The sequence below is a fragment of the Pelobates fuscus genome, chromosome 1, assembly GCF_036172605.1.
Source record: "Pelobates fuscus isolate aPelFus1 chromosome 1, aPelFus1.pri, whole genome shotgun sequence".
NCBI lineage: Eukaryota > Metazoa > Chordata > Amphibia > Anura > Pelobatidae > Pelobates > Pelobates fuscus.
Window position 1 is genome coordinate 95,620,904 of NC_086317.1, and position 25,648 is coordinate 95,646,551.

Here is a 25,648-nt window from a genome sequence, read left to right on the forward strand (position 1 = left end):
ACACTTTCATTCTTGCCCAGGAGATCTTGGTTCGTGAATCATCTAGATATGTTCAACGTGAAATATTTGATTCTTCAGTCAGAAGAGCTTCAAGAGCAGGAGATTAATCAACAATTCATTCAAAGGAAGCTTGGCTTCTAAAAGGTTCCTCTTATAGTCAGCGGGCTTATACCTTCTTCTGGCCTTAAATCAATGATTACTTGATTAATCAGAGATATCTCCAGAGACCATGAGACAAATTCAATGTATTTTTGAAATTGAGAGGGTATTATTACATATGTTGTTCTATGAGATGTAAGGTTATACAGAAGAGTGTTTATTCTGCTATTTGAACTTGACAAATGTATTTTTGAGTGCTGATGCCAATTGGATTTTATTTTTGTAACAATGAGCTAAGATAAAGGTGCCAGGTTCATGCCATAAAGAAGATTATATCCCTGAATTTCTTTTTATTTTTCATATTTAAAACCACTCAAATATTAAAAAAATAAACATAATATTAACACTCCTAGGAATTTAAATTTCCCTTTTAAAACCTCCTAACTAAACTTTACACAGAGTGGTCCTGTAAAATAAAGGAGAGGACTTCCCCTTGTGCCCCACCCTTGGGCAATAGAGGACTTGGAGGCTATGAAATCAAAGAAAATGGTCCCGCCGCCCCCAGACATTAGAAGCTAGTGGGGAATGCTAATTTTAAACCACGGGGAACTATAATAAAAAAACCAAAACAGAATATAGTGTGGCAAGTTTGTCATAATAAAAAGAGTGCAATGTAAATAAATAGGCTACACTCGGCTACACAGGACAGAGCCTTAAATGGATAGGCTCAGATCGCTCAGGTGGATGTGTGCTATGGTGACCTTATCCCTCTTCAATCTTCAACAAGAGTAACTAAAAGGAAAAACAAAAAATACAAAAGTAATACAGCAGCCCTGATGATTATATAACTAAACCAATAGACACAGAACTGCTCACTTTAAAAAGAGCTGTCCGTAACAAGGCTCTAGGTAAAAGCACTTACGTGTCTATAAAGGAGGAGCAAACCCTTCTTGAATGCAGGACCAAGCTGGTTTAGGATGCCACAGGACCAAGTGGTAAAGTGCAAAACTGAATTTATTAAACTATACAATAAAAAACAAATAAAGGTAAAATCAATAAATGTCCTTGGGGTCTCCTCCGAGACCCGTTTCGCTGACATGGAGTTTCTTAAATCAGATATAACAGCTTCCATTAAGAGTCCTTTTAAACCACTTTCTTGAATGTGGTTGGGTACTTCCCCCATGAGTTCTCCAATTGTGGCTTATGTGGGCAAAGTCCTGTCAACTTCACAGCATTATGATGGAGTCTTTTGTGAACTGGAAGTGACGCATAATGTCACTTCCACTTTGCTCATATCAAAAGGTCTCTGCAGTATGTGAGTCGTTCTACCTAAACTCACTATTATAATATTATTTTTTACATGTTACGCTATGATTTTTCCTTTTTTCAGTTTATTTTTTTTAGGTTAAACAACCTGCTCTACCTTTAGTATCCTGAAAGTGTATTTGTAAAACATAGCATTTTTTAGCATTTCTGGATTTGATGGCTACTATTAAACTTAAAATACACACATATAAGACACTGGCTGTGCCTAGTATCTCTTAAATCTGCTTTAAAAAAAGCGTTTTAACTGCATGTGTAGACAGGAAGCACAAATAGCTATAATTGTTTAACTTGGGTAGTTAGACATCAGTGGTCTTAAAGGGAGAAGCCTTAGAAACATGTATCTATTTTCACAGTAAGGTAGAAAAATTTACTTCCGAAACAAATTGTTTGTGATTTGTTTTTATTCTAATGTGGATGTGGTTATGGGAATTTTAAGGAACTGACCATGAGATTAATATTTTAGGTTAGGATTAAGTGTGATAAATTATTCAAAATATGGCAAACATACTGTAGCTTGCATGGTTTAAGGAACACTCCAGAAACGATAATCATTCAAAGGGGAATCTACTGCCCAAATAAAAAAAATCACTGCCTAGTAGATGTACCGCCATTGAAAATATGCATTATTGGGCGTATATCAAAAAAATAGCTTGCAAGAGCCGAAATTCTCTTGTCTGCTGCCTTTCCACACCCTGCCCTTTTAACCCAGCCCAGACTTTCTATGGTTGTCTTATCACAGACTGCCCAATGCAGCTCAATAAAAAGTATTTGCAGGGCAGGTGCTATGAGCTATAACAAACCAAGGACGTATCAGGACCTGTGGTCTGCTTGACAGCCATGGTGTTGTAACAAAGCAAATTTATAAAAATGCAGATTTCTATAGAAATCTGCATTGTTTGTAAAATGAAAGAAAGATGCACTCTTCACACACAAAGCAATTCAGCAAGATGAAGTGCCTTAAACTGTCATGTTTTTTCTTTTGATTTTCCTTTCCGCCTCCTGTCCCTTAAGGATATGCTCCCTCCCTTGTCAGTTGTCATATATATAAATATATTACTTTTTGTCCTTGTGCTGGATCTTAGTACCTGGGTGCAGCCATTTTGTTCTCCTCTGCTTTGGTGTCTGCTGTTTGCCCTGTGGGATTAGGTTACTGATGGATTGTGGGTAAATTTGATTGGCAACTGAAAGCTCTGCCCATTTTTAAGTTTTGTCAAATTCACCATGATGAATACAGCTGTTTCTGTGCTTTATCAATATCTGCTAGTGGGAGATGGACAGTCCAAACATATGTTTAAAAGGCGTTGGAAGATAACCCTAGATACGACATTTAAAGATGCCCTATGGGAAAAAGTTCTGATTTTACAATATAAGAATTCCATTAGTTCTAGGTACCAGGAGGTTAATTACAAACTCCTATCATTTTAGTATCGGACTCTGGCACGCTTACATAGGATTTTCACCGAGGTCTCTCACTCATGTTGGAGATGTAACGTTGGCGAGGGCGCTTGCACGCATTTGGGGGAGTTGCCCCCTGATTAAACCATACTGGGACATGGTTAAAGCTACATTAGAGGATATCTTTGGGGAGGCCCCTCTGTTTGGAATGGAACAGGTGTTGTTACATCTTACACCTTTGTCAATCTCCAAATATAAAAAATCTAATCTGAGACATTTTTTTTAACGCAGCAAAAGCTTTGATAGCTGCCCTCTGGAAACAAGTAGAGATTCCCAATAATGAACAGTGGCTACATAGTCTAGAGGAGATTCATATTGCAGAGGCTACACAGGCCTCAATAACCGGCACAGGCAATAGGAATATTGAACAGTGGCAACCATGGAGAGAATATCTGGCGGGGGGAGAGGACATTGATTAGGGAGATAGGAGAGTTGGGAGTCTAAGAGATCAGGGATATGGCTAGGACCTACGCTCACTGGCGAGTTTTGATACTTTATTCCTATTTTCTTTTTTAAATTAAATTTATTTATTTTGATTAGGTATACTTAATACTGGAAAATTTACTTGGGCTGCTAATATTCTACCTCACTTTGGCAATGTACCCACACTCATGTTGATGTGTGGATTTGGAAGGAATTATCCATATGTCCCTCTTTAGCCATTTCACACTTTCTACCTTCCTTAGCCATTCAGCAAAACATACACCTTGCCATCTTCCCTTGCCATTCCACACACCTCCCTCCATGTCTATGGTACATACCTTCTACATGCTAAACAATGTGTGCTATGTCAGTAAACGTCCTAGACATACAATAGAATGTTAACTAAGTTATTTTTGTTTGCACAGAACTTGTAGCTCACGTATATTTTACCTTTCAGGTGAAATCTGGTGCTGGATGGAATCATGTAGAAACGCATCAGGTTAGGTATATTTTCTTCTTCCCAAAAGATGAATCATAAAGGGAGAAATTGAAATTGAAATTATAGCGTCTTAGAAGTGATTAGTCAAAGTAGTTTTACCACAGCATTGCAGAAGTAGGCACATAGTTTACAAATACAAAAAGAAAAGTCCTGCACTCACTCCCATCACTCCTGGGCGGCAGCAATGACTACAGTACACATCAGCTAACACATATAGTAAAAACCAAAGGAAAAAGTTACCTGTGCTCTCTCCTTAATCCCTATGTATATTTAAACAAATGGAGGTCATTTAGTTACTCCAATGGCCATTGGAGGGAATGCCCACCTGCCAACGTCAAGGCAGACCCCCCTAGACGGATCCTACTCTGAACCTTTACCTTGCTTCCTTGAGCTTCTGGTAAAAATATCTCTAATGAGAAAGAAAGGGGTATTTACAGCGTACTGATTTTATTCTGTTCTGATTTTAAGTGTAGTGATAAAGCCTAGAAATACATCAAATATAATATCATAATATATTAAATATTATTATTTTGTTATATTAACACAATCATTGATAGATTTATGTTACTTCATAATTGTATTTTCTCCCTGCAAACTTTTGTCTTAAAGAAACACTGTAGTCACCAAAACAACTTTTTTGAAACTATTTTGTTTTCATGCAGGCTGTGAAAGTCATATGTAGGAAGGTGTGACTAGGGCTGCATAAACAAAGTGTTTTTTGCATATGTTGTAAAGCCGGTTAAATATAAAAAAATAATATATCCATACATTGCTTTTATCTATTCATTATTTTCATCCTTATTGAGAGCCATAAAACCCACGACAACAGTTAAACAATAGACAATAGAATAGACAGTAGAAACATCAGCTGGTATTGCCAGAATGTTGTCATAATGTAAGTAAAACCATATGATTTAATTTATTTTGTTGATATTCTGTATACTCAGATGTTACTGCATATACTTACATAGTTACATAGGCTGAAAATAGACATACATCTTTTCAAATTCATGAAAAACAAGGAGATTTCAGGTACTGATACAGTCCAAAGGGCAGCTTAGTCACCATAATCGGGGTCTCTCGTCCCATAGAGAAGCAGATAAAAACACAAGCGGAGGTGTAGCGCCCAGAGGGTCCTTAGAGTATATATAATAAAACAAGGAAGAAATGGAAAGCTGATAGTGAAGTATGTAACAATTCCAATAAATAACAAGTAGAAGTAAATACACTCACTCTTTCTGGGAGCTAAGATGTAGCTCAAACTTAAGCGCCTGGATGGAATGATCCCCGCCTGAGGATATGATGGAGTGTAAACTCTTGTAGTGAGTTCTTGTGGTGGTAGTGACTCTCGCAGTATGTAGGAAAGATAAAAAATATATAGTGCAGTATATCAAATGTTAATATAAGGATACAACTGATGATGGATGTGCACTCGCGTGATCAGGAGCCTGGAATGCGACTTTGCAGGTATAACGTGAAGTGGTATAATCCGCACTCTTGAATATCAGTGGTGATGGTCTCTCTGATGATATAGATAAAACATTTTATTTTTTATTGGACCTGTTTGCTGCTGGAATTATGAATACCATATACTTGGAGGGGACAATACCACCTATGCCTGTTGTACAGAGGAATCCTTATTTGTTCTACTAAATGTAAGTAGATTTGATCTATTTCATTTTATCCTGCACTCCGTACACTATTTTGGTTTAATCTTCTTCTTTTATCTACATCATCGGAGAGAGACCATCACCAGCAACATCCAAGAGTTGGGATTATACCACTTCACGCTATAACAGCAGAGCAGCATTCCAGGCACTGAAATATGTGAGTGCACATCTGTCATCAGTTTTATCCTTGTATTAAAATTGAATATACTGCACTATATATATTTTTTTATCTCTAATACATATCTGCAAGAGTCATTACCACCACAAGAACTCAATACATTAGTTTATACTCCTCTATTTTATTCAGGTGGGGATCATTCCGGCCAGGCTCTTAAGTTAAAGCTACATCTTAGCTCCCAAAAAGTGTGAGTGTATTTGGTTCTACTTGTTATTTTTTGGAATTGTTACGTGCTTAACTATCAGCTCTCCATTTCTCCCTTGTTTTTTTTATATATACTCAAGGACATCCCACGCACTACACCTCCCTCTGTGTATTTATCTTATCAAATTCAGCCTTTCACATTTCAAACTCACATCTGTTTTGCTGTTGATCCAAAAGAATGTGGAAAGGAAGTTGAGGACATTGCATGTGAAGGCTCATTTTATACGACGTCAGGACGCAAGGATGCGTTTGATAAATACGGCCCGACGCTGGAAGCGGAAGGGGAAGAAGTCCGATATTGGCAAAGAAAGAGCGCGAATATCTGACATATTTAAAGGATGATAAGCCATGAATAGACATACACTTTTATACCAAAATGTGTCAGTGTACCTGTGGTGTTGCAAGTTATTTCACTGGGATTTTAATGCTGTACTTTCCTGTTTGCTTAAAGGACCACTATAGGCACCCAGAACACTTCAGCTTAATGAAGTGGTCTGGGTGCCAGGTCCAGCTAGGTTTAACCCTTTTTTCTGTAAACATAGCAGTTTCAGAGAATCTGCTATGTTTGCAATAGGGTTAATCCAGCCTCTAGTGGCTGTCTCATTGACAGCCGCTAGAGGCGCTTCCGCGCTTCTCACTGTGATTTTCACAGTAAGAAGACGCCAGCGTCCATAGCAAAGCATTGAGAATGCTTTCCTATGGACAGGCTGAATGCGCGCGGCTCTTGCCGCGCATGCGCAATCAGCCGATGACGGAAGAAGAGGGAGGAGAGTCCTTAACCCCTTCCTCCCCCCTCAGCGCCATGGGAGTGGGACCCTGAGGGTGGGGGCACCCTCAGGGCACTATAGTGCCAGGAAAACGAGTATGTTTTCCTGGCACTATAGTGGTCCTTTAATAAATCTTTTAACGAGACCCTGCATCCTGGATTTTATTATTAAGAAAAGGACAAGGAAGTCTGCAGTTTTTGTATCCAGTGTTTACCTACACCAGTCTATTCAACGCCTTTAGTCTGAGCCAGCTTATATAAGTGGCTCAGAGTGAAACTGTTTATATATTTTATTGTTACAATATTACTCCATATTTGTTTCTGTCTTTTTATTGCAGGATTTCATACATTTTAAAGTGGTGATATTTTTTTTTTGTTTTGTGTGCTCTCACTACTTTTTATCTGTTTGTAAGGCACATTTTATGTAGAAAGATTTGGCATTGATGTTGGCACAATGTGGGTTTGTATATATATATATATATATATATATATATATAAAACCCCTTCAGCCACTTACCTTTATCCAGCGCCGGGCTCCCTCAGCGCTGGTGACCTCTCCTCCCCTTCAGACATCAGTTCCCAAGTGGAGCCGAAGGGCCGCGCATGCATTAAAAATGCCCATAGGAAAGCATTTTTCAATGCTTTCCTATGGACGTTTTGTGTGCTCAAAGCGATTTTCGCATTGAGCATCGCAGAAGCACCTCTAGCGGCTGTCAGGAAGACAGCCACAATAGGCTGGATTAACCCTGCAATGTAAACACAGCAGTTTCTCTGCCAAAACAGCTCTGATGCATCAAGGCATGGACTCCACAAGACCTCTGAACATGTCCTGTGGTATCTGGCACCAAGATATTTGTAGATCCTGTAAGTCCTGCAAGTTGTGAGGTGGGGCCTCCATGGATCAGATTTGATGTTCAGTACATCCTACAGATGCACAATCAGATTGAAATCTGGGGAGTTTTGAGGCCCAGACATCACCTTAAACTCTTTATCATGTTCCTTAAACCATTTCTGAACAATTTTTGCAGTGTGGAAGGGTGCATTATCGTTGCTGAAAGAAGCCATTGCCACGGAACACCATTTTCATAGGGAAGTGTACGTGGTCTTCAACAATCTCTGGGTAGGTGGTATATGTCAAAGTAACATCCAGATGAACATCAGGACCCGAAGTTTCCCAACATAACTTTGCCAGAACATAACACTGCTTCCCCTTGGCTGCCTTTTTCCCCTAGTGCATCCTGCTGCCTAAAAGAAAATGTGATTAATCAGACCAGGCAACATTCTTCTACTGCTCCATGGTCCAGTTGTGATGCTCATGTCCCTGTTAAAGGTGCTTTTGACAGTGGACAGGGGCCATCATGGGTACTTTGACCGGTCTGCGGCTACTTAGGCCCATATGCAGTAAACTGTGACACACTGTGTGTTCTGACACATTTCTGTCATGACCAGCATTATGTTTTTCAGCAATTTGAGCTACAGTACCGCTTCTGTGTGAGTGGACCAGACTGGCTAGCCTTCGCTCCCCCCGTGCATCAATGAGCCTTGGGCGCTCATGACCCTGATGCTGGTTCACCAGTTTTTATTCCTTACAGTACTTTTGGTAAGTACTAGAGTTGAGCGGACACCTGGATGTTTGGCCGACATTAGGTCCACCCCCCAATTTTTATTTATGGCCCCCACCCGCCACTCAGGGGTGGGGGCCAGGGGGAGGACAATAGGTCCCCCCCTTATTTATATTTAGGGCCCCCACCTGCCACTCAGGGGCCCACCAGGAGGGGGGGGGAATTAGGTCCCTTATTGATATTTAGTGCCCCCATCCGCCGCTTAGGGATGGGGGCCGGGGGACGATGACAATAGGACCCCCCTTTATTGGTATTTAGGGCCCCCACCCACTGCTCAGGTCCCCCATTTAGTTTAAAAGCCCCCACTTGCGCGTCGTGGGTGGGGGCTCAGGAGGGGAGGATGTTGTTTTTTTTTTTTAACAGTGAGCAGCACTATAATTAGATGGGTATAGGCAGAGAGTATGGAGACCGGAGTGATGCTGTCATAAAAAGTGTCAATAAGGTGATATAAAGTTAAATGTATCACAGACACACAGCCACCCTTTCTCTTAGCTAGTTTCCAGAAATGCTGGATAGGTAGAAGGGCTATAAAGACTCAGAGAGGTCTAAGAAGAATCCTCTAAACTAGCCCTAATCTCCTTAAACACCTTCAAGGGTGTTCTAAGCTAAAGCTTAATCTAAACGTTTAGATGACTGCCTGCTTTCCCATCACAGATGCTGGCTAAGAATAACACTGTGCAAGACAAAGAGTGGGTCTAAATGCCCATAGTGCAGTAAAGTGTCCCTAGTGAAGTGAAAAAGAGAATAACGAGCTGGCGCCCAAGAGAATAACGAGCTGGCGCCCTATCAGGGGACGTGTATATGGCATCGATTTTAGGAACCGGGAGATGGAAAAAGATGCTTGGTTGGTCCTCCTACTTCAAATTTGGGGCACTGCGCTTGCAATCTAATGTGCCACCAGATAGGAGTGTTGTGTTAAGTAGTACTATTCCTATCAGTTTAATCCCTGTTATGTGCCTTTTTTTTGGTTTGGTTTTTAAAGCCACAGTGCAGCACCAGAGGCCCAAAGAATTAGGCATGTAACATGCCTGAAAAATTAGGTATTGTTGCAGCCGCTGCTGTAGCAAGGGCCAAAAAAATTAATGTTTGTTTCCCAGGCAGAAAGTGCCCTAAAACATTGCGGCTTGAACCCTAGTTGGTGGCGGATAAGTCACGCAAGTCAACCGGCATTCAGAGCTAAAATACAGCAGCGTGTGGACCATTTTTAGCCCAAGGCAGCTCATCTCATCAGGCCTTTTTTAGTCGAATGTATCGCCCACTGTCAGTCCCTTCGGGATCCATCCCTCATTCATCTTAATAAAGGTGAGGTAATCTAGACTTTTTTGACCTAGGCAACATCGCTTCTCAGTGACAATACCTCCTGCTGCACTGAAGGTCCTTTCTGACAGGACACTTAAAGCGGGGCAGGCCAGAAGTTCTATCGCAAATTGGGATTGCTCAGGCCACAGGTCAAGCCTGCACACCCAGTAGTCAAGGTGTTCATCGCAATTCAGAGTGTCGATATCTGCAGTTAAGGCGAGGTAGTCTGCTACCTGTCGGTCGAGTCGTTCTCTGAGGGTGGATCCCAAAGGGCTGTGGCGATGCGTAGGACTTAAAAAGCTCCGCATGTCCTCCATCAACAACACGTCTGTAAAGCGTCCTGTCCTTGCCGGCGTGGTCGTGGGAGGAGGAGGATTACTTTCATCTCTTCCCCTGTTAGATTCCCGTTGTGCTGTGACATCACCCTTATACGCTGTGTAAAGCATACTTTTTAATTTATTTTGCAAATGCTGCATCCTTTCCGACTTGTTGTAATTTAGTAACATTTCAGCCACTTTCTGCTTATACCGGGGGTCTAGTAGCGTGGACACCCAGTACAGGTCGTTCTCCTTCAGCCTTTTTATACGAGGGTCCCTCAACAGGCACAACAGCATGAAAGATCCCATTTGCACAAGGTTGGATGCCGAGCTACTCATTTCCCATTCCTCCTCCTCAGTGATCTCAATGAAGGTATGTTCTTCCCCCCAGCCACGTACAACACCACGGGTACCAGATAGGTGACAACGAGCACCCTGGGATGCCTGTTGTGGTTGGTCTTCCTCCTGCTCCTCAAAGCCACATTCCTCCTCTGACTCCTCTTCCTCACAATCCTCTTCCAGTGTTGCCGCAGGTCCAGCAAGCGATGCTGATAAGGCTTTTTTTGGTGGTGATGGTGACCACAACTCTTCCTCTTCCTCTTCACGCTCATCTACGGCCTGATCCAGCACTCTTCGCAGGGCACGCTCCAGGAAGAAAACAAATGGTATGATGTCGCTGATGGTGCCTTCGATGCGACTGACTAGGTTTGTCACCTCCTCAAAAGGACGCATGAGCCTACAGGCATTGCGCATGAGCGTCCAGTAACGTGGCAAAAAAATTCCCGCTCCCCAGAGGCTGTCCTAGCACCCCAGTCATACAAATATTAATTAATGGCTTTTTCTTGTTGCAGCAGGCGGTCGAACATTAGGAGTGTTGAATTCCAACGTGTCGGGCTGTCGCAAATCAAGCGCCTCACTGGCATGTTGTTTCGCCGCTGGATATCTGCAAAGTGCACCATGGCCACGTAGGAATGCCTGAAATGGCCACACACCTTCCTGTCCTGCTTCAGGACGTCCTGTAAGCCTGTGTACTTATGCACAAAGCGTTTTACGATCAGATTACACACATGTGCCATGCACGACACATGTGTCAACTTGCCCAACTTCAATGCTGCCAACAAATTTGTCCGGTGTGACTCTCTGCTTTTAAGCAAGTCAAACCTGAGATGGCGTGACACTGCCGTATACGGGATGTGGAATAGTACCTGGGAGCTGGGGGGGTGCCGTTGATGTGGAGCAAGACGCAGCAGCAGAAGAGGACTCAGCCGAGGAGGTTATGGAAGAGGATGGAGTAGGAGGAGTAGAGGAGGTGGCAGCAGGCCTGCCTGCAAGTCGTGGCGGTGTCACCAACTCCTCTGCAGAGCCACGCATTCCATGCTTGGCAGCCGTCAGCAGGTTTACCCAATGCTCAGTGTAGGTGATATACCTGCCCTGACCATGCTTTGCAGACCAGGTATCAGTGGTCAGATGGACCCTTGAGCCAACACTGTGTGCCAGACATGCCATTACTTCCTTTTGCACAATCAAGTACAGGTTGGGGATTGCCTTTTGTGAAAAGAAATTTCGTCCGGGTACCTTCCACTGCGGTGTCCCAATAGCTACAAATTTTTTGAACGCCTCAGACTCCACCAGCTTGTATGGTAAAAGCTGGTGGGCTAATAGTTCAGACAAGCCAGCTGTGAGACGCCGAGCAAGGGGGTGACTTTCTGACATTGCCTTTTTACGCTCAAACATGTCCTTGACAGACACCTGACTGTGGGCAGATGAGCGGGAACTGCTCAAGGCGAGAGACGGAGTGGCGGATGGTTGAGAGGGGGCAAGGAGGACAGCAGTGGTTGATGTGGCTGAAGATGCTGGACCAGGAGGAGGATGGCGGCTTTGAGTTTGTGTGCTGCTTGTACTCATGTGTTGATCCCATAGGCGTTTGTGATGTGCGATCATGTGCCTACGCAAAGCAGTTGTACCTAGGTGGGTGTTGGACTTCCCACGACTCAGTTTCTTTTGGCACAGGTTGCAAATGGCATCGCTGTTGTCAGAGGCAGACACACAAAAAAAAATCCACACTGCTGAGCTCTGCAATGACGGCATTCTGTTGGTGGACACAGCATGCGTTGATTGGCGTGCTGTCGGGCTGACCCCGGGTGCCAATGCATGCTGTCTGACTGTGCCACTAGCTCCTTGCGACGACCTCCCCCTGCTTCCAACTCGTCTCCTCCTCCTCTCTGTCTCCCCATCTGAACTTTCGCCCTGTTCTTCTTCTTGCCGAGCGGGCACCCACGTGACATCCATGGACGCATCGTCATCATCAACCGCTTCACTTGTATCTGACAACTCAGCAAAGGAAGCAGCAGCAGGTACAACATCATCATCATCACACCGTACGTCCATGTGTGTAATGCTGCCTGACTGAGGCATATCCCTGTTATCTACATCCTCTGGCAATAATGGTTGCGCATCACTCATTTCTTCAAACAGATGTATAAATAACTCCTCTGACAGATAAAGTGCTGCTAGTGTTGGTGGTGGCGGCAGGCGGGTTAGTGGTATCTTGAGAGGTGCCCAAAGCTAAGCTGGAGGAGGATGGTGCGTCAAGGTTCCGAGCGGAAGCTGTAGAAGATTGGGTGTCCTGTGTTAGCCAGTCAACTATGTCCTCAGAACTTTTCAAGTTCAGGGTATGTGGCCCCTGAAAACTGGGCAGTATTCTAGGACAAAAGGGAATCACAGCACCACGACCACGACGGCCCCTGCGGGGTGGCCTGCCTCTGCCTGTCATTTTTTTTTTGGATTAGTGGTACTATGCGTGCAAGCTTCTGTGAGACCAGATATGAGTGGCACTGTGCAGTGGTAGAGGTTGGCAGAGTACATGCTGTAGGCCTGACACACCCGCTTGAAGACAACTAACTGCTATTCAATCAATAACAGTGTAAAAAATGTTTTGGGTTTTAAATGCACGCTATTGTGACACCAGATATGAGTGGCAATGTGCACTGGCAGAGGTTGGCAAAGTGCACGCTGTAGGCCTGACACCCGCTTGAAGACAACTAACTGCTATTCAATCTATAACAGTGAAAAAAGTTTTGGGGTTTTTAAATGCACGCTATTGTGACACCAGATATGAGTGGCAATGTGCACTGGCAGAGGTTGGCCGAGTAGACGCTGTAGGCCTGACACACCCGCTTGAAGACAACTAACTGCTATTCAATCTATAACAGTGAAAAATAAAATTTGTTTTTAAATGCACGCTATTGTGACACCAGACATGAGTGGCAATGTGCACTGGCAGAGGTTGGCAGAGTACACGCTGTAGGCCTGACACACCCGCTTGAAGACAACTAACTGCTATTCAATCTATAACAGTGAAAAAAGTTTTTGGGTTTTTAAATGCACGCTATTGTGAGACCAGATATGAGTGGCACTGTGCACTGGCAGAGGTTGGCAGAGTACACGCTGTAGACCTGACACACACCCTTGAAGACAACTAACTGCTATTCAATCAATAACAGTGTAAAAAAAAATTTTGGTTTTAAATGCATGCTATTGTGACACTAGATATGAGTGGCAATGTGCACTGGCAGAGGTTGGCAACGTGCACGCTGTAGGCCTGACACACCCGCTTGAAGACAACTAACTGCTATTCAATCTATAACAGTGAAAAAAGTTTTTGGGTTTTTAAATGCACGCTATTATGACACCAGATATGAGTGGCACTGTGCACTGACAGAGGTTGGCAGAGTACACGCTGTAGGCCTGACACCCGCTTGCAGACAACTAACTGCTATTCAATCTATAACAGTGGAAAAAGTTTTTTGGTTTTTAAATGCAATCTATTGCGACACCAGATAAGAGTGGCACTGTGCACTGGCAGAGGTTGGCAGAGTACACGCTGTAGGCCTGACGCACACTTATGAAGGACACTGACTGCTATTGTATTACAGTCAAAAAAGTTTTTGGGTTTTTAAATGCATGCTATTGTTACACCAGATATGAGTGGCACTGTGCACTGGCAGAGGTTGGCAGAGTACACGCTGTAGGCCTGCCACCCGCTTGCAGACAACTAACTGCTATTCAATCTATAACAGTGAAAAAGATTTTTGGGTTTTTAAATGCAATCTATTGCGACACCAGATAAGAGTGGCACTGTGCACTGGCAGAGGTTGGCAGAGTAAACGCTGTATTCCTGACACACACTTATGAAGGACACTGACTGCTATTATATTACAGTCAAAAACTTTTTTTGTTTTTAAATGCAAGCTATTGTTACACCAGATATGAGTGGCACTGTGCACTGGCAGAGGTTGGCAGAGTACACGCTGTAGGCCTGACACCCGCTTGAAGGACAATGACTGCTATTAGATTACAGTCAAAAAGTTTTTTTGTTTTTAAATGCAAGCTATTGTGACACCAGATATGAGTGGCACTGTGCACTGGCAGAGGTTGGCAGAGTATACACTGTAGGCCTGACACACACTTATGAAGGACACTGACTGCTATTATATTACAGTCAAAAACTTTTTTTGTTTTTAAATGCACGCTATTGTGACACCAGATATGAGTGGCACTGTGCACTGGCAGAGGTTGGCAGAGTACACGCTGTAGGCCTGACACACCCGCTTGAAGACAACTAACTGCTATTCAATCTATAACAGTGAAAACATTTTTTTGTTTTTAAATGCACGCTATTGTGACACCAGATATGAGTGGCACTGTGCACTGGCAGAGGTTGGCAGAGTACACGCTGTAGGCCTGACACACCCGCTTGAAGACAACTAACTGCTATTCAATCAATAACAGTGAAAAAATTTTTTTGATTTTAAATGCACGCTATTGTGACACCAGATATGAGTGGCAATTTGCACTGGCAGAGGTTGGCAGAGTACACGATGTTGGCCTGACACACAGACGCTTGCAGACAACTAACTGCTATTCAATCTATTACAGTGAAAAAACTTTTTTTGCTTTTAAATGCAAGCTATTGTGACATCCGATATGAGTGGCACTGTGCACTGGCAGATGTTGATAGAGTACACGCTGTAGGCCTGACACACAGACGCTTGCAGACAACTAACTGCTATTCAATCTATTACAGTGGAAATATTTTTTTGGTTTTAAATGCAAGCTATTGTGACACCAGATATGAGTGGTGGCACTGGGCAAGTGGGCACAGTATCCACTGTGAGCCTGACACAGAAGCTGGCAGGCAGGCAACTGCAATTAGATTACACAGGAAAAAAAAGCAGACTGATGTTCTAGCCCTAAAAAGGGCTTTTTGGGGTGCTGTCCTTACAGCGGAGATCAGATGAGTCCTTCACGACTGTAGTGGACATTGAATACACTAGCCTAGCTATCCATTTCCCTATCAAATCAGCAGCAGCTACACTTTCCCTCCTCTCACTAAGAATGCAGCTTCAGAATGAATCTAAAATGGATGCTGTACAGGAGGTGGGAGGGTCTGGAAGGGAGGGTCTGCTGCTGATTGGCTGAAATGTGTCTGCTGACTGTGAGGCACAGGGTCAAAGTTTACTCAATGATGACGAATAGGGGGCGGATCGAACCGCGCATATGTTCACCCACCGTGGCGAACGCGAACACGCTATGTTTGCCGGGAACTATTCGCCAGCAAACCGTTCGGTACATCACTAGCACACACTGACAGACACACAAACACTGACAGATACACACTCAATGACAGACATACTTATTCACAGACACATACACTTACACACACACTTACTAACAGACAGACACACACACTCACTCCCTGACAGACACACACTGACAGACACACACACACACACTCACTTCCAGACATCCACACAGACTTACTGACAGACACACTTACTTTCAGGCACACAGACTTACACAGTCTAGCACACACACTCACAAATTAATTTTATTGCTTGTTGCTCCTTCCTTTAGGAGTCCTCTGGGTCCTCTCCCCGGGGTCCAGTGGCTTTCTTGATCTTCCTGCTCCTTTCTGCTCCCTCACACTGTTAAGTGAGGCGGGCCAGAATTATGTCATATTCTGGCCCCCGGCATCACCACAGAGGGCGCGCAATGGAGCAGGAAGATCATAAGCACAGTCAGCACTCCCTCGCCGTCGCCTGCCTCCTTCTTCACCCGACTGGAATATTGCTGCAGAGTAGGCACCTGCCGTCTGGGGGGTCACTAGGTGGCCAACTGGTGGGCTCCCTGTGAAAGGCCATCGGCCTGCTCTGTGCGGCGCCCTCCACCTCCTGGAGCCTGGGCGTGATGCACCCTGTGCACCCACCGAGGATCGGCCCAGCAGCGGCCATATTTAAAATGATTGAGGTCGGCCTGGGGGGTGCAACTGCCTCCCTGCCCCCCAGTCCCAGCCCGGCCCTGGTAAAGAGGGAACTTGCAAAATGGGCTTCCAATGTAAAAGAAAATAAATAACAATAAATATCAAATGAGCAGAAAGTTTAATAAGATTCTTATGTTTTGTATTTATATGAACTTTCTTATGTGTGTGCCATAATGAGCAATGCTATCTGACAAATTCATTTGGCTCCTTTCTGTGCGTCTAAAGGCCTATATTATTTCTTTTTGTTTACAGATTGTTCAATGCACTATTTTGTCACTGCAGCTGTTGTTGTTACAATATGGCTCATTGTAGCACTGGCCCTGTACATCTTCAGAAAAAAGAGAACAAAACGTATGTTTCCACATATGGTGTCTGCCTGTATGTACTTAGCTGAACTCTGCACTGTTTAAAGTCCAATTCATCCATTTATATCCAGCTAGCACATTTGCACTTCACTTTGAACTTGACTTTTGTTTGTCACTTTCCTACAACTTGAGCTAAGTTGAACTAATTGGTCCAGACTGCATAATTCAGTTAGGTTCTGCTGGGTGGGGAACAGGAAGGAACACACCATAACAAAAGTGGAACACAGTGCACACCCCAACATTAGGGAGGTCTACATTGCAGAAGAAGTAGTGTGATTTAAAGTGCTATTCAACACGCATCCAAGAGGACTAAATACATTTTGGCTGATTTATCAGAGTTTGGAAAACAATGGTGTTTTGGAATATACGAGTTAGACTTGGATGTCAGTAAAAGATCCATGATATCTACTATGATACTTATTATCATGACTGGCGGCCCCTCAGTGTACCCCTAATAAATCAGGAGGCCGATTTTCACAAATTAAGTGCAGAATTTGCATTTTGTCCCCCCCCCCCCCCCCCCCAAAAAAAAAAACACTGACATAAATATTTTATTACAAAATCCTTAATAGTTTGCAACTCTAATGCATTCTTCTTGTGGTGGTGAGATGAAACTAAAACTTAAAAATACTAGTTTTAACATCAATGGATTAATCCTTCCTCCCATCCATATTTTTTTACTAAAAACAAAAACATCCTTCCTGTTCCATATGGACTTTCTTTAATTATTATGTTATTTTTAATCTCCTGCCAACCTTGTATTGGATCTGTAGACAACTCCACGCAGTCAAAAATGAAATCCACATTTGAATTCAGAGACTGGCATTAGACCAGGGTTATAGTGGACCAACCCCTCATAGCAATATAATACAAGTCTTATATTAAAAAAGGTGAATCTACCCCTCCCACCCACTCCTAAAATACATCTACCAAGGCATACTGAGTTATTGAGACTTAATCTATCATGCTGATCCAATAATAACTGTAAAAATACTTTCCTGCTCTGTGCCAAGCAGCTACTCTCCCGCTGCATAGCCCAACTGCTCCACGCAGCTACACGGCTGGAAACCTGCGGAGCATAATATACTTACTTATTCGGCACTGGAAAATTGCTCCTATGCATTCATCAGCGTCAATCTGCTGCTCCTTACATCCATAATCTCGAATGCTGCCCGCTCCGAGCGTGCATCTTTAAATAGGATTTAAAAGTTATGCCGTCACATATGCCCTCATATTGACGACTTCATTTAGGCGACCCTATGAACTTGTTAATCTATATAAAAGCCTGTTTAGGCCCTTACTCTTACTCGTGGTTTCTATTTAGTTACACATTTAGTGCTTCAAGCGACTCTCTTGTGATTTCCTGTTATTGACCTTGGCTTCGTTTTGACTTTGAGAACTTTTGGTATCCTGACCTGGCTTGTATATTATGTATATCCATCATCCTGACTCAACTTATTTTTCATGTTTCTGTATTTCATTATTCCTGACTTTGATTCTTTTAATACGTTAAGTCCAGCCACGCTAAGGCCTGGTAATACCACTATTTGGACCCTCATATTCTGTTTCCTCTCAGTTAGGGTAACTATAGGTTATCTTTTTTTGTTTTAACCTTGGGGGTTAGAGTCAATATATTTTGCATAAATTCATCGGTAAGCAAATGAACACCTTGTAAGTATTAAGCAAAAAGTATATATACATTTGCGCTCTTAAAAAGTAATGAGGTAAGAAATGACATCTAGTTTGTAAAGATTGTAATTGCAGAACATTTTGCTTAGATACCAACTGTCTTGTATTTTCCCTGGACAGTGACACTTCTTTGACTCCTCTCCCTGCAAACACAGCTACTGGGATCTGTCCCAGTTCCCAAAATCTGCCCAAAAGTTATCGTTTTTGGTCACATATTTAAAAATACTGATCACAAACTGAACTGCTTTGTTGATTTCAGCAACATATACTAACTTGTATTGGATAGCCACAGCAGGAACACAAGGGGCCAAGGTCCTGTGGGAGCATATCAATCATTCACATAGTATCAATGATAGAGTCCACTGGTTTCAGCTTTAAACAAGACAAAGTGGGCAAACATCATACTGTTTTTTTTTTAAATTTTATAAAAATGTTCTTGTGCAATTAAAATATGTTTCTTTTCTCTGATTACAGAAAAAATGAGCGGTGACATCTGTGAAATGGAGAAAATTGTATGTTGTTATGTATATACACGCTACACATACATATGTATTTACATACAATCATTCATTAATGCAAATTATATACATGCATAGGCATTTAAACACAATCCACACAAACATGCATATAATCTCTAATATAAACAGGCATATGCTGTCAGGATCCCGCGGGCGGCTGCGAGGGGAGGCTGCAGTCCGCTCGCGGCACTCACCCTCCAGCCGTCCGCGGTCCCCTTCCTGCCATGTGTTCGGCGGGCGGCATCCTCCCAGCCACGGATGCCGCCCACGTCTTCCTCCAAGTCCCCCAGCGGCAGCATGCATGACGCTGCACGCTGGGAGACCGCCCAATTTGTTACACGCCGGGGTCAGTCACCTGACCCGGCGTTAAAGGCACAGTGCCTCAATCACAGTGGGAGATTTAGATATCTCCCACGTGTGATTGTTAATTCTGATTGGAAATCATCCAATCAGAATTAACCTTCTGGTTTAAATACTTACCTTTCCTGTTCCTCCCTCCCCTGTTGTGGTCTTTGCTTTATAGTATTGATTCTGAACGTGTGCTTTCTGGTTACGTACTCTGGCTTGTTATACTGACTTTGTGACTTTCTCCTACCCTTTGACCTCGGCTTGTTTCTCATTATTCTGTTTTCTGGTTCCCCTTTCTCGGCTTGTCTCCTGACTATTCTGTGTGTGCTTAGCCCGGCCACTCTAAGGACCGGTACTGCACACTTTCTGTGTGTGTGTCTGCGTGTGTGTTAGCGTGTTGGGTTCCCCGAATCGTGACATATGCATCCACACAAATACGTAGATGTGCACACAAACATTACACGTTCATATACACATGTTCTGTTACATGGCATAAATAATTGTAAGTGGTATGTTTAACCAGTAGCATAAATAAATGTATATAGAGAGTAGATGCTTTAAACCTGGCCAATCCTAGTATAGGCTATCATCATCATTTTGTTTAAAAAGTGGAAGACTCCAGTGGCGACTGGTGAAGTTTAAAGATGGTGGGGAGCTAGACTCTGCTTTCTGACTTGTGTTCAGCCAACTTAACTCCATGTATTACGTTTGACCAAATGAGATGTCATGTCCTGTACAACACCCTAAGTCCAACACCCTAAGTCCAGCATCTGAGGAAAGGGATTTAGGGGTGATTATTTCTGATGACTTAAAGGTAGGCAGACAATGTAATAGAGCAGCAGGAAATGCTAGCAGAATGCTTGGTTGTATAGGGAGAGGTATTAGCAGTAGAAAGAGGGAAGTGCTCATGCCATTGTACAGAACACTGGTGAGACCTCACTTGGAGTATTGTACACAGTTCTGGAGACCCTATCTTCAGAAGGATATTGATACCTTAGAGAGAGTTTAGAGAAGGGCTACTAAACTGGCTAATGGATTGCAGGATAAAACTTACCAGGAAAGGTTAAAGGAACTTAACATGTATAGCTTGGAGTAAAGACGAGACAGGGGGGATATGATAGAAACATTTACATACATAAAGGGAATCAACGCAGTAAAAGAGGAGACTATATTTAAAAGAAGAAAAACTACCACAACAAGAGGACATAGTCTTAAATTAGAGGGGCAAAGGTTTAAAAATAATACCAGGAAGTATTACTTTACTGAGAGGGTAGTGGATGCATGGAATAGCCTTCCAGCTGAAGTGGTAGAGGTTAACACAGTAAAGGAGTTTAAGCATGCGTGGGATAGGCATAAGGCTATCCTAACTATAAGATAAGGCCAGAGACTAATGGAAGTATTTAGAAAATTGGGCAGACTAGATGGGCCGAATGGTTCTTATCTGCAGTCACATTCTATGTTTCTATGTTTCTATGTTTCATGCATGTTTTTCTAAAACACACGTTTTTCTAACTACACGTTTACACAATGACAACCCTAGAAGACAGGACAATATGCAGACATGTGTTTTAGTGAATTCAGCATATAAAGCCATTGCATGATATCAGTTATCCTGTTAGGACAAACAAAGCATGTCTGTGAGGTTTCTACAAATTAAAAAAATGCCAAAATCATGCCATTAGTTGGACATCCCCAAGTCATCAATGATGGGGGAGGTGTCTGCACATTCATCAGGAGAACAATTGCTTTCCCAAACAAAAAAAACTGTGTTCCTGGGGTAACATCAGAAAATCAGTCATTGGCTGAGAGCATCAACTGATGCACTCCAGATAGGTGAAACTGCAGAGTGTTTTTTTAAACATTTCCATCCCCATCGAGACTGTAGGAATGATATGACCCATTGAAACTTCCCGTTTGAAAGCAGGGGGTGAGCTTATATTTTGAGCAAATTTAAAGACATTATTTCAGTGACTAGTGGCCTCTGGCAGAGAAATGGGTCCATCTACTGCCTATTAATCATAACCATAATTTCAGTGAAGGTGAGCAAGGCTTTATGGACTAGATTTCATGCTGCAAAATAACTGAAAATAAAAATATTTATACATGATCTGGTTATTGAATGGTTCAAAAATTACCTAAACTGTGATAGATTATAAATGTTTTTTGTTTTTATTAGAATCAGTTGTATTCTATTAGTAATACATATTTGTCTTTATATCTGCACAGAGTGAGGTTACAGAAAACATTATCTACACTACGGCGGCGTTTGTAAACAGTGAAAATCCTACGGTAACAATCACAGCATTTCTTAAAAGGAAATAGATATTGCTTCTGCGGTCTGATGACAACCAATTCTGTTTTTAGTGGTGTGCACATGAAATTTAAAAAAATGTTTTATCTTATAGAAAATTCTTTACTTGGAAACCCATTATCACTAAGTAAAAAAGACAGAGGACCTTCAATTAATATTATTTCCATTGTATTAAAATGTGCCATTTACACCACGCCAATTTAGATCAACACACAATTCCATGCTCCCAACAACGACCCTTACCCTACAAATGTGGGACAAATATCGTTACACAATGGGTTGGACAGGCAAAATCTCACCCGCCACCCCCATAAAAGCACTTCACTATATAATCCCTAATTTCAATTACGCCATATGGCACCGCCATGCAGGGCCGCCATCAGGGGGTGACAACCATAACGGTTGTCACGGGCCCGGCGGCCCTGGGGGGCCCGGCCGCCCGGGCCCCACGTGTAGCAGCGGAACTGCGGCGCCCGCACGCTGATGGGGCCCATCGGGTGGCCTTAGGGCCACCCGATGGGCCCCATATCTTCAGGGGCCCGGTCAGCGCTGTGGCCGTGGTATAGCGCGACGGGCCCCTTTAAAAAATAAATTGCCGCCGCAGCGCAAGTGCTGCTGGGAGGAAGTGGTCACTTCCTCCCAGCTCACTCCGCGCGGGAGGAGGGAGCGCCCGCCCGCCTGCCCGCCCGACAATGAAGAGGGAGAGCCCTGCCCGCCCGACAATGAAGAGGGAGAGCCCCGCCTGCCCGACAATGAAGAGTGAGAGCCAGCCGACTGACAGTCCCATCAGCCCCAGCCAGCCACCCTCCTGCAAAGACAAGGTAAGAAACAGGAGGGTGGCTGGAAAATGAGCGCTGTGTGTGTGAATGTATGTCTGTGTGTATGTCTGTCTGTCTGTGTGTGTGTCTGTGTGTGTGTATGTCTGTCTGTGTGTATGTCTGTCTGTGTGTGTGTATGTCTGTCTGTGTGTGTGTATGTCTGTCTGTGTGTGTGTATGTCTGTCTGTGTGTGTGTATGTCTGTCTGTGTGTATGTCTGTCTGTGTGTGTGTATGTCTGTCTGTGTGTGTGTATGTCTGTCTGTGTGTATGTATGTCTGTCTGTCTGTATGTCTGTCTGTCTGTGTGTGTGTATGTCTGTCTGTGTGTATGTATGTCTGTCTGTGTGTATGTCTGTCTGTCTGTGTGTATGTCTGTCTGTGTGTTTGTATGTCTGTCTGTGTGTGTGTATATCTGTCTGTGTGTGTGTATATCTGTCTGTGTGTGTGTATATCTGTCTGTGTGTGTGTGTATATCTGTCTGTGTGTGTGTATATCTGTCTGTGTGTGTGTGTATATCTGTCTGTGTCTGTCTGTGTGTATGTCTGTCTGTGTGTATGTCTGTCTGTCTGTGTGTATGTCTGTCTGTCTGTGTGTATGTCTGTCTGTCTGTGTGTCTGTCTGTTTGTGTGCATGTATGTCTGTTTGTGTGTATGTATGTCTGTCTGTTTGTGTGTATGTATGTGTGTATGTCTGTTTGTGTGTATGTATGTGTGTATGTCTGTTTGTGTGTATGTATGTCTGTCTGTTTGTGTGTATGTCTGTCTGTTTGTGTGTATGTCTGTCTGTGTGTGTATATCTGTCTGTGTGTGTGTATATCTGTCTGTGTGTGTGTATATCTGTCTGTGTGTGTGTATATCTGTCTGTGTCTGTCTGTGTGTATGTCTGTCTGTCTGTGTGTGTGTATGTCTGTCTGTGTGTATGTATGTCTGTCTGTGTGTATGTATGTCTGTCTGTGTGTATGTCTGTCTGTCTGTGTGTATGTCTGTCTGTGTGTGTGTATGTCTGTCTGTGTGTGTGTATATCTGTCTGTGTGTGTATATCTGTCTGTGTGTGTGTATATCTGTCTGTGTGTGTGTGTATATCTGTCTGTGTCTGTCTGTGTGTATGTCTGTCTGTGTGTATGTCTGTCTGTCTGTGTGTATGTCTGTCTGTGTGTATGTCTGTCTGTCTGTGTGTATGTCTGTCTGTCTGTGTGTATGTCTGTCTGTCTGTGTGTATGTCTGTTTGTGTGTGTGTCTGTCTGTTTGTGTGCATGTATGTCTGTCTGTGTGTATGTATGTCTGTTTGTGTGTATGTATGTGTGTATGTATGTGTGTATGTATGTGTGTATGTCTGTTTGTGTGTATGTCTGTCTGTCTGTCTGTGTGTCTGTCTGTCTGTGTGTCTGTCTGTGTGTGTGTCTGTCTGTCTGTCTGTCTGTCTGTCTGTCTCTGTCTGTCTGTCTCTGTCTGTCTGTCTGTCTGTCTATGTCTGTCTGTGTATGTCTGTCTGTGTATGTCTGTCTGTGTATGTCTGTCTGTGTATGTCTGTCTGTGTATGTCTGTCTGTGTGTCTGTCTGTGTGTCTGTCTGTGTGTCTGTCTGTGTGTCTGTCTGTCTGTGTGTCTGTCTGTCTGTGTGTCTGTCTGTCTGTGTGTATGTCTGTCTGTGTGTATGTATGTATGTCTGTCTGTGTGTCTGTGTGTATGTATGCATGTCTGTCTGTGTGTCTGTGTGTGAATGTATGTCTATCTGTATGCATGTCATTATGTGTATGAATGTCAGTGTATGTATGTATGTCTGCATGTCATTATCAATGTGTGTCTGTATGAATGCATGTATGCCAGTATGAATGTATGTCATTATCAATGTGTGTATGTATGGATGGATGTCAGTGTCTGTATGGATGCCAGTATGAATGTATGTCTGTATGTATGTATGTCTATCTGTATGCATGTCATTATGTGTGTATGAATGTCAGTGTATGTATGTCTGCATGTCAGTATGAATGTGTGTATGTCAGTATGAATGTCTGTCTGTATGTCATTATGAATGTGTCTGTGTCTGTATGTCCTTATGCATGTGTATCTGTATCTATGTTAGTATGTGTCTGTCACTATGTACGCCTGTGTGTCTGTATATGTGTGTATGTCTCAGTATTTGTGTGTCAGTATGTGTGCCTATATGCGTATCAGTATGTGTGTCTGTTAGTATGTATCTGTGTGTGTGTGTGTGTGTATCTGTGTCCTTTTGTATCAGTGAATGTGTTTGTGTCTGTGTGTGTATTCCTGTGGGCGGGATTTGGAGGCGGTCTCTGTGGGCGGTTTTGGAGGCGGGCCCCCAGGGGCCCAGACCCTGAGCTCAGTTAGGGGCCCCAAAATTTCTGGTGGCGGCCCTGCCGCCATGGCATAACACACCTCCACCAATTGCTCCAGGATCGGGAGATTAGAAAATTTGACGAATTAAAACACACTCTTTCACCTCAACTCAACAGCTCTCTTCTCCTACCGCCAGGTTCAATCATGGCTCAAAAAACAAACAATGACTATCATAGGTAATGTACAGGGACAACAGCTGACGGTGGTAGAAAAAATCTGCGCCCGACTCGCACCCCCAAAAAACTACTTTCTGCTATCTATCAAACGTTACACACCCAGGACGACCATAGAACAATGGAAAGACATAATGCTAGCTCATGGCCCGCTCTCAAAATGTGTCTCCCATATGGAGTGTGTAACGGGTGTGTAGCTCTCCCCTGCAAAATCCTATATAGGTGGTACCTAGTTCCCACGCTCATTAAGGCAGCGCCCCCACAGGCCTCAGACGTCTTCTGGACATGCCAGCAACACAAGGGCAAATACCATATATCTAAGCACACAAATACGCTTGCCACGCAAACCAGAAATATTCCTTCTCCAACTATTCCCCACAAATCTAACAAAAAAATAGCAGAAATATCTGATTTATCACATAATCATAGCTGCACTAACTTTAATAAGCAGACATTGGTGATCAGCCCTGATTGTGCAGTGCATACAAACAATCGAAACCACCAAAAAATATGAGCTGGCAGCCAGGCGCACGCCCCCCCCCTCGCAAAAAACTAACTGGACAGAGATCTGGGAGGGCTGGAGCAGCTATCTGAAGCATTCCAAAGCACCTACCTACTAAGCCTCCATCAGCAGATACCTACAAACCGACACCGGTGTCCCTCCATAAATGGGAAATGGAACTGAAAATGTCACATTGGTTGAAACACCAGAGGTGCTACAATGCCAGAATTAATACCATGCGACCAGCCCTACCACCCCACTGGGTATAACAGGAGACAGGTGGCAGACAGAACGGAATAGTGCACCCCCCCTGCACACCCGCTCTCTCTATTCACCCCCCCACCCTTGAGTCACCCTACTCCCCTACCCCTGAAAGCACCACACAAAC